Below are 10644 nucleotides of genomic sequence, written 5' to 3'. Positions count from 1 at the left end.
TATTTAAGAAAAATCAAGGAATCTCTCTCTCTCTCTCTCTCTCTCTCTCTCTCTCTCTCTCTCTCTCTCTCTCTCTCTCTGCGTTTTTATACCTATGCACAAGGAAAATTTTAATGTGATTGGCATCCCTTGTACTCCAGAGACCAGCTACAAAATACAAAGGGGGAAAAAAAAAACTTGTTTCTTTTCATCTACGAGGTCTATCTTCCACGACAAACTTGAATAGATTGTTCCTTTTAGACATGTCACCTGCATGTTGTCATTTCAAAGATGTCTTATCTAAGGTGTCCTACTTGAGAGTTCACATCTAGGATAGGATCCTAACCTTTCTGTGTTGCACATGAACATGATATAGTTTAGAACGCTCTTCCGAAAGTGGGTTGCAATGTGCCGTTTTGAGGTTTGAGATTGGCCCATGGTTTTTTTATGTTAGTCAATCTGTCATGTTACCGATTTTATCTTATTGTGTGACCCGTTCAGAACTAAGATGTAACAGAGAGATGATATGTAACGGTACAGGCGAGGCAAGAACAGCTAAATCTTGGAATTTGTTCTGGGTGCAATAGTTTTCATAAGGCTAAATGGATTTCACACGGCAGAGTGGATTGTTTATGTTTGATTATTATTTGTTTATTTAACTGACATCATAGTACTGAAGTTCGATGACGCTGGTGACAATTAAATCAAAATTGTATTACAAATTATGGAAAGATAATGTTGCACATACACCAGAGCCAGTTACTTGCATTTATTTAGTCAGATGAGGGTACAGAATATGAAGACCTGAATTAACATAGTTTCAACTCGTTGTGGAAATCCAGTTATATGATGTTTCACCTGGTGTTCGAACGTGAAAGGAGTATGTAATGAGGGTTACAAGGCAAACTTGGTGTTAAATGATTTAGCTGGATTGTGGGCACCTGAATCTTTTGGTATTGCGCTAACACCTTTTGACGTGCCCATCATATGTTTTTTTCTTCTTTTTTTTTCCTCCAATTTTACAATAAAGATACGATAGATACAGCAGATACACACATCAGTGTCTACTACTACAAGAAAACGAAAAGTTCTAGGATAATTTGTAATTTTTATCACATTGTTAGGATTTTTGCCATTACTATACTTACGATATTATTATTACTGGTGGCCCATGTTGTAACGTCCGTGACTGGTGATCGCCAAACTGGGGTTCGTGTCCCGCTCAAGCTCGTTAGTTTCTTTGGTCACTGTAACCTCACCAAGCTAAGGATGGGTGGGGGGGGGCCTATTGGTCTGCCTACCGAGTCTTTAGTAGCCTTTGTCTGGCTCTCCCTGATCCTAGCTTTGGCGAATAGGGAGCTAAGGAGATGATCACATGTATATATGGTCTGTCTCTAAGGCATTGTCTTGCTTGCTAGGGCAATGTCACTGTCCCTTGCCTCTGCCTTTCATGAGCGGCCTTTAAACCTTTTATTATTATTATTATTATTATTATTATTATTATTATTATTATTATTATTATTAGCCAAGCTACAACCCTAGTTGGAAAAGCAAGATGCTATAAACCCAAGGTCTACAACAGGGGAAAATAGCCCCGTGAGGAAAGGAAACAAGGAAATAAATAAATGGTCTAAGAAGTAATAAAAAATTATAATAAAATATTTTAAAAAACATTAACAACATTAAAACAGATAATTCATATATAACTTTAAAAGACTTATGTCAGCCTAAAAACCTTTAAATAGCACCCTTACAATCTTGAAAGGTGACCGCATGATTTCATTGCTTCATGTAAATATTCCAATATGAGTAATTACCCTTAAATTGCAGGGCATCATTAGTGCACTATATAATTTACACTGAATTCAAACTACTATGACACGGAAGGAGCTTCGGTGGTTGATGACTCCATATTTGAAGGGGATTACTCTCTTCGAATTAGTCAGCGTTTTATCGGGCGTGATATGACGTCCCTTTGAAGAAGCGAAACTTACTGGAGCATGAGAGAGGTCGAGAGGAAACGGGCCAGTTCGGAGTGAGGTCCTTTGTGCTCCCTGGTAAGTTAATCCTCCCTAGAGTCCTGTTCTTCCTCGTCGTGAGGGACCTGAATCCTTCGCACAAACGGGGGCTTTTCGTCCTACTATTTTTCCTGGGGATTGCATCTCTCTCTCTCTCTCTCTCTCTCTCTCTCTCTCTCTCTCTCTCTCTCTCTCTCCTATTGGTAAACCATTTTAAATTAAAGAACTAGTATTGTTGAAAAAATATATATTGCTGAAATTTACATATTAAGACTCTCTCTCTCTCTCTCTCTCTCTCTCTCTCTCTCTCTCTCTCTCTCTCTCTCTCTCTCTCTCTCTCTCGTTTTAGCCTTTTGACAAACATGTAACCGACAATCTAAACGAATTACATATTCTCTCTCTCTCTCTCTCTCTCTCTCTCTCTCTCTCTCTCTCTCTCTCTCTCTCTCGTTTTAGCCTTTTGACATACATGTAACGGACAATCTAAACGAATTGCACATCTCTCTCTCTCTCTCTCTCTCTCTCTCTCTCTCTCTCTCTCTCTCTCTCTCTTAACTGATTCGTAAAAGGACTGGATTGTCAGTGTGTAGGGTAGTTCTGATGTCTGGTACAGATAGCAGAAGAACACTCATTATCAGTATATACGTAGGTGCAGCAGGAATGTAAGCACGTTCATTTAGTTCAATACTACACATAAAGTGTACAGTGGGTTTCTAAAGTCTTCTTCAATGAATTGTATCGAAATTATATCCAAACTTTAAGAATATTTAGAGTAGTGGCCATTCTTTAAGAATTAAGTCCCTTCAAAAGAAAATGACATTATGCTAATGGAGAAAAACTTGTATTATGCTCCCTAACGAAATATTCTATATGGAGTTAAAAAGTTTACTTTGAATATAATGAATTTTACATTTCAAATCGCTGTAACTATCCTAACATGTATGAGGTATACTCCTCCTGGCAGTTTTTATTATGTTATCTCTCCATAAGAAGTTGAATCATAATTATTGGAAAAGATCCCTATAGCTTTCTTCTTTGTTGTTGTTGTTGTTGTTGTTGTTGTTGTTGTTGTTGTTGATGTTGTTGTTGTTGATGTTGTTGTTGTTGACAAATAAATTCCATTTTTTCATGTTAAGAGATATAGCTGCCCCTTTCATAAATTCTACATTGGTTTACCTATAAGGCGTATACTCTAAAGGGGGCAAATTATGCATACTGTTGATTCCTATCTGAACGAGACGTATTTAGGACTTGAGGGGGAGACATTTATTCTGCAGTGTTTGTTATTTACTTAAATATAATTTCACACACACACACACACACACACACACACACACACATATATATATATATATATATATATATATATATATATATATACATATATATATATATATATATATCCATTCATCAGTTTTGATATTCAAGATGTCTGTCTTCTAAGTTTACATCGTTTAAAAGCCATTCTTTTTATCAGGAATTTCATGTTATACACACACACACACACACACACACATATATATATATATATATATATATATATCCATTCATCAGTTTTGATATTCAAGATGTCTGTCTTCTAGGTTTACACCGTTTAAGAGCCATTCTTTTTATCAGGAATTTCATGTTATATAATTTCAAGTATTTCTTTTAAATAGGGCTTTATGTGTCATGCGTATGCTTTCAACTGCCATTGAGTTACCAAGAGCTTTTAATTCGAGATCATATATTGCATCATATGACATGTCGAGAGGGAAGACGAAACGGTTGTGTCATGTTTTAACAGAAGGAACCTTGTTCATTGCAAGAGGGAATTAACTCTTTCTCTCTCTCTCTCTCTTCCTTTTTTTTTTCTAATGAAAGGCTCAACAGCGCCTGCGCACTGGTGACTTTTTAGTCGTTTTCCTGTAGAAATGCGAATTGATATGAATGTTAGCACATGCCATGGTATATTTCGCCTAGGATTGGAAGCGGCTTATGAGTCACTCGAATAGGTGATTGATAAGATCTGCGCGTCTGCTATTGATGTTTTCCAACTGGCTAGAGAGGGCTAATTTTTGATCGTGCGTGCGTATATACGCTGTCTGTAAATGTGCGTATGTGTGCCAGACTAGCTGCTGCCATAAGGGCAGAACAGGACGGCACTTTCTGTTTTATCTTGTAAAGTAGTGCGTTAACTTTCGGGACGTCCGTAAATCAGAGAGGAATGACTGTATTTGAGTTTCATCTGGATGGGGGAGTACATCTTGTCCATTGAAGTGTGTTGGAGATTGAACTCTTTTAAGTGCGTTTCCGGATGATGGATCGTCCTTAAGTAGCTGATAACTGTATGTGATGATATAAGTCAGGTTGTGATGGGGGGCGGGGGGGGGGGGGCGGATAAAGGAGTTTGCGTTCCATTAATGGCAGGGTTAACAAAATGGACGTTGTGGGGATAAGTGGTTCCTGCTATTTTGGGGGCCAGTGTGGTGTCAGTACCTCTTACTCCTGTCCTGTCATATGGCTTGTGCGTCTGAGAGTCGGTATTAGTTTAATTAATAGAAAATTTACCGATGCCAGTGTTGTCTGTGGTGTTTCATTTACAGGAGATTATGTTTCAGAAATGTGAAACTATTTTCAAGAACATAATTCTTTGAATATTTGATAACATGAATGCCATATATCTTTATATTTTGGCTTTTATACTTTGGTTCCTTTATGTGAAAACAAAGACAGCGAATACGACATATTATGACTAAATAAAGTTTAATCCAAAGTTTATGTCTGTGAAATAGTGAGAACAAAACTGTTATTGCGGTGTTTAGATACTTTTGTTGAAAGTATGAAAAGTTACAGTGTTGGAAAATTTCTAAAGTATAAATTTTATGGTCATATTCAAATGTATGTATAGTAGGCTACAAGTGTGAGGCAGACGTATTGAATACTTGATTCTGATATGTATATATATATATATATATATATTATATATATATATATATATATATATATATATATATATATATATATATATATATACTCTATTCTTTTACAATAATAGACAGGGTAGGGTATGGCAAGCCCCAATACTTCCTGAGTTATTGTGTGGATGTTTGACTTGAGAGAAGAAAAAAGATTTTTTATCATGTATTGAACATTTCCTTCCCAAGGTGTTTACAAACTTCCAGTAGACTCCTCTTAGCTATGGGATAATGTTTATTTGACAAGCAATTGGAACTTCTTGATGCAGTATTGTCTATTTAGTTCCGATCTATCAGTAGGTTTTAGCATTAGACTTTTTCTCATAACTTATGCTGGCTTCAGAGAAAACAAGACAATAGTCTCTGCCATAGTCTTACGTAACTGCTGATTAGAAGCTTAATTTGAAGAATAGATTAACGAAAATTGAGTAGATTATATATTTTATTGCCTTAAAGTTATCTTTAATTTTAACGAGGATTTTGAAACCAGTCGTATATCTTTGTCTTAAATTTCAATACAGTCGTGGCAAACCATAGCAAAGATTAATTATGTAATTACCAGGTGTGTTAAAGCGGTGTTTTCTTTGTTGATAAATGAAAATCTTTACAAAATTTAATGTGCTTTAAAAAAACAGATGAAACGAGTGGGAAGATAGTGCATAAAGAATAATGACGAACACTTTTATTAATAAATGAAAGAAAGACAAAATGTTGAAATAGAAAAGATTGATAAAAATGTAGTAAAGTTGTGGTATATAATTTCGATGGAATAATGTGTAGAAGATAAAAACGGGTATGATCAGAGTATTATACTGTAGCTAGTTTATTTTAATGTGGCCACTGTTTTACCCCCTTTTGGAAAGGTATTATTTACATCGTGTCTTGCGCCTCACTGAATATTCTGTTTAACGACGTTATGGCAAAAGCTAGTTTTCATCTAATTCGAGAGTAACTCCTGGCAAACGTTATGAATCCACGCCTTTTAGTAGTTAGGCTAGGTCAGTTGATTTATGATAATGATAAACAGTCGTTTTGCAATGACGGAGCATATGCCAAATAGTAGGTTGGGTCATTTGAGTAGATAATCAAAAATATATAAGTAAAAGGTACATCATGTTTCATCGGTATATTATAATGAATTATTCTCTCTCTCTCTCTCTCTCTCTCTCTCTCTCTCTCTCTCTCTCTCTCTCTCTCTCTCTCTCTCTCTCTCACACAAACTCAAATAACTACTTTAGCGTTTAACTTCTTTTTTTTTTATTAACCTAGATAACATCACGTAATCTAATTAGTTCTAATGCATTCCTCATCAGCTCAATATCAGGTTTGGTGGGAGTTACTTTTGAGTATCTATATATTTGTCTACTGCAAAATTTGTTCATCTACTCTTTCGTGACAAATTATGATAAAAACAAAACTTCTTACAAAATCCGTGGAATTCTATCTATATATGCCATAGTCCAAACGTTTTTTTTTTTTTTTTTTTTTTTTTTTTTTTTTTTTTTTTTTTTTTTTTTGTGATGATCTGTAAATATGATTTATGACACCGATCTTGAAACTTGCTGAACTGTATGTGTAAGATCCAAGTACTGGAACGTTGTTTATGTCATCTTTTTTTCCCAAGACCCACCAAAAATATTTTATTCTTCTGTTTAGAGATTTTAAACTCACGATATTTTGTTCATATTTTTTCCATTTTGCTGCGTTGGAATTACCTCTTTATGTCATCCATCTCGCTGGAAACTGGATGTAGCAGTTTTCAATTTGTTTAAACTATATTAGTGTCTTCATATCCTATTTCATTCTTGAGGGGGGGGGGTGAGGAAAAGAGTGTTTTCGTGTGATTTAGTGATTTGCCTAAAGACTAGACCTTACGCTTACAGCTTGTATTTGTAAATGGTTCGTGTTTTCCCTTACAGAAGTTAACATTTATGTTGATAAAACGTGGCAGATGCAGTGTTAAAATGCTCGTTGCCTCACCATGGCTTTGGTCCGCCAAGGTTGTCTCAATATTTATCTTTCAGTCAAGAAGATTTTGCATGTCATTACTACCGCCACCCGTCATGGTGAATAGATGTCCGTCCGGGGACAGGCATAAGAAAGAAACACTTCAACCGTCATTTAAGGCCTTGGCCTAGAGGGGAATAAAATAATATGTATTTGAATTAAGATATGAAAGAGTTTATAACTTTACAAGTATTAATGTGTTATAAAACGAATATATGCAACTGCCATAGCTTACGAAAACGTTTTTGGCTCTATACTATTTATAACCTATTATATAGATGCCAAAGGGTCGTATAATCACAAATCATTCTTTTGCGCTTTGGTTTAATTAATTAAGGTATAAATGCTGTAAAAGTAAGAGATTGAAAGTTGTTGTTAAGTCGTGAGGAATTAATGGACGACGTTAGGTTAGTGAAGAGTGTATGATTTAGAAGTGCTAAGGATGTAGGAGGAAAGATAGTAGGCATAGACCATAGTATTACCAGACTTTGCTAAGAAAAAAAAAATGATTGTTTTTGGAATTCTTGTATAGATAGTGGAAAACATATTCTTGTTTCTTCTTTTGAAATCTTAAGAATGGAGGCTGTTCGATGGTTACTGAAGCTGATTCATTACTATTACAAGATTCATGATCTCAGAAATGGAATCATAATTGGTTATGTAAGTACAGGTGATATTGATATGATCCTTGTAAAGGCTTTTGTTTTAAGGAAAAGTATCAGTTGACATTTTCCTTATCAGAGTAATTTTGTTCATTGTAAGGCCTTCATCTCTCTCTCTCTCTCTCTCTCTCTCTCTCTCTCTCTCTCTCTCTCTCTCTCTCTCATCATCATCATCATCATCATAGTAATATTGTGCTTCATTGCAAGGCCTTCATTTCTCTCTTTCTCTCATCATAGTAATATTATGCGTTATTGCGAGGCTTTCATCTCTCTCTCTCTCTCTCTCTCTCTCTCTCTCTCTCTCTCTCTCTCTCTCTCTCTCTCATCATAGTAATATTGTTTCATTGCAAGGCCTTCATATCTCTCTCTCTCTCTCTCTCTCTCTCTCTCTCTCTCTCTCTCTCTCTCATCATAGTAATATTGTTTCATTGCAAGGCCTTCATCTCTCTCTCTCTCTCTCTCTCTCTCTCTCTCTCTCTCTCTCTCTCTCTCTCTCTCTCTCTAACTTCACAAAATTGGAAACATTACTAAACTTTGCCTAATGTTCCGAAACCTACAAGTTTCTTTTTTTCTTTCTTCGTAGTTTCATGAAGCATCAGAGGTGTCTTGTAAACAACTTTTGTGCTTCGCCCATTTTAATGGATGTGTTGGAAACGCTGACCTGTGCGTCGTCGGAAAATAATGATGCACTTACACACCAATTTGCCGTACGATTAGGCGTGTAAAATAACTCTCGCACTTGCAAACTCTTGTGTTTCTTACGTCGGGGATTTATGTGTTGAACCGTAATTGCAGACTTAGCGATGGGAACGCTTTCAAAAGCTTCAAGAGAGAAGGAAAAGCGAGAAACGAAAGAGCTCAACTAATGCTTGAAGAAATAGAAGAAGTGTATATGGAAATGTTTAACAAGAGAGATGCTTGTAGAGAGAGAAAAGCGAAGAGTGAACATACTTGACTAATGCTTGGAGAAATAAAAGAAATATATGGAAATGTTCAACAAATAATGCTTTTAGGGAGAGAAAAGCGAGAAACGAAAGTGTTCAACTAATGCTTGAAGAAATAGAAGTGTATATGGAAATGTTTAACTAGAAAAATGCTTCTCCCGCTTTTTGGAGAGTGAAGTGGCGAGTAAGCTTCGGACTCTGCTGGGATCGTCTTCTTGTTTTTCAATTAAAAAGGGATAAGTTAGCTTCGAAGACTTCCAATTGCAGTCATGGCTTCCATCAAAAAGTGTTGGGCGTGGGATTGTGTGACGGATCAGGAAAGAGGAGGGTCTAAACATAGGTAAGTTTTTTTTTTTTTTGGTTTTTTTTTTTTCGAAAATTGTTGTACCGTTATCTTAGTCATTCCTTTTGTGTGGACAAATATGATTTCGGTTTATTCTTCCTTACAGATTCCAAATACACCGTACGAATGCACTCCCAAGTATTCTGAAACTTAAAATACGTTACATTGATTTTCGAATATGTTTTCTTGATTAAGGTTAACCTTTTTAGTTGCCGTGTGTTGAAAGTTGGTCGTAATTGGTTTCGAAGGATATTTTTAGCAATGAAAAAAAATTGTATAAATACATTGAATTTTATGTAGTATTGCAATTCGTTATTCGTGCATTTTGTTAGATTTATGAAATAGGAGACACTTATGAAACTAGTTTATCACTGAAATTATTATTTAGTCCTCTCAAACAACTCTCATTCATTTATATTAGTTTCGTTTCCTTGGCTTTTCACTTGTTTCCGTCTTTTCTCTTCGTCACGTTTCATCCAATTATTTTCATCTGTTTCTCTCACATGTTGTCATTACTTATATTTTATGTATTTCTCTTTTTTCCGTTTTTCTTTTTGTCACGTTTCCTCCTTATTTTCATCTACTTTATCACTTATCTTCGTCTGCTTTTTTTTACACGTGTTACCTTACGTTTGTCATTATTTATATTTTATGTATCTCACTTTTTTTCTGGCTTTGTCCTTCGTCACGTATCATCCATTTATTCTCATTTTCTTCCCTCACTTGTTCCCTAAACGTTAGTCATTACTTATATTTTATATATCTCACTTTTTTCTGGCTTTGTTCTTCGGCACGTATCATCCACTTATTTTCATCTTCCCTCACGTGTCCCTAAACGTTTGTCATTACTTATATTTTATGTATCTCACTTTTTTCTGGCTTTTCTCTTTGTCACGTATCATCCACTTATTTTCATCTGATTTTTTACGTGTTTCCATACGTTTGTCATTATTTATATTTTATGTATCTCACTTTTTTTCTGGCTTTGTCCTTCGTCACGTATCATCCACCTATTTCCATCCGTTTCTTTTCGCATGTTCCCTTACATTTGTCATTACCTCTACTTTTGTGTCCTGTTGTAAGAGAAGAGGACCCTCGTACAAGTGCGTGTTACGTAATGAGGACTCAAATGATAAATAGCTGATCTTATCCGGAATTATCGATAGTCCCTCATTAAGTGGTATGGCTCGTCTACCGTCCTCAACCATACCATCCCTCCATTCTATCCTTACTGTTCAACTTAGCCACCATTACTTGCCATATGCTCATGTGTGGAATTCTGTTGTTGTGTTCTCCTAGATGCTTGACTTTTTATTTCTGATGTCATATCATTTATACATGGATTTAATTGAGGAACTAATAAATATTCGATTAGATGCCTTGAAAGGAAGATGCCATAGTTATATATATATATATATATATATATATATATATATATATATATATATATATATATATATATATATATATATATAGGTGTGTGTGTGTGTGTGTGTGTTATAATTTTTAATGTATATGTGTATATATTCATATATATGTATGTATGAATGTGTAAATATATACAGTGTATATATGCATATATATGTTTATATACATATATATATAATATATGAGAGAGAGAGAGAGAGAGAGAGAGAGAGAGATGAGAGAGAGAGAGAGAGAGAGAGAGAGAGAGAGAGAGAGAGAGAGAGAGTTATTTCAGTTTCGTATCTGTATTTATGTATATATTTTTTC

This window comes from Palaemon carinicauda, chromosome 18 (assembly GCF_036898095.1).
Source record: "Palaemon carinicauda isolate YSFRI2023 chromosome 18, ASM3689809v2, whole genome shotgun sequence".
NCBI classification, from domain to species: domain Eukaryota; kingdom Metazoa; phylum Arthropoda; class Malacostraca; order Decapoda; family Palaemonidae; genus Palaemon; species Palaemon carinicauda.
The sequence above is the reverse complement of the archived record's forward strand: the minus strand, read 5'-3'. Positions refer to the sequence as shown.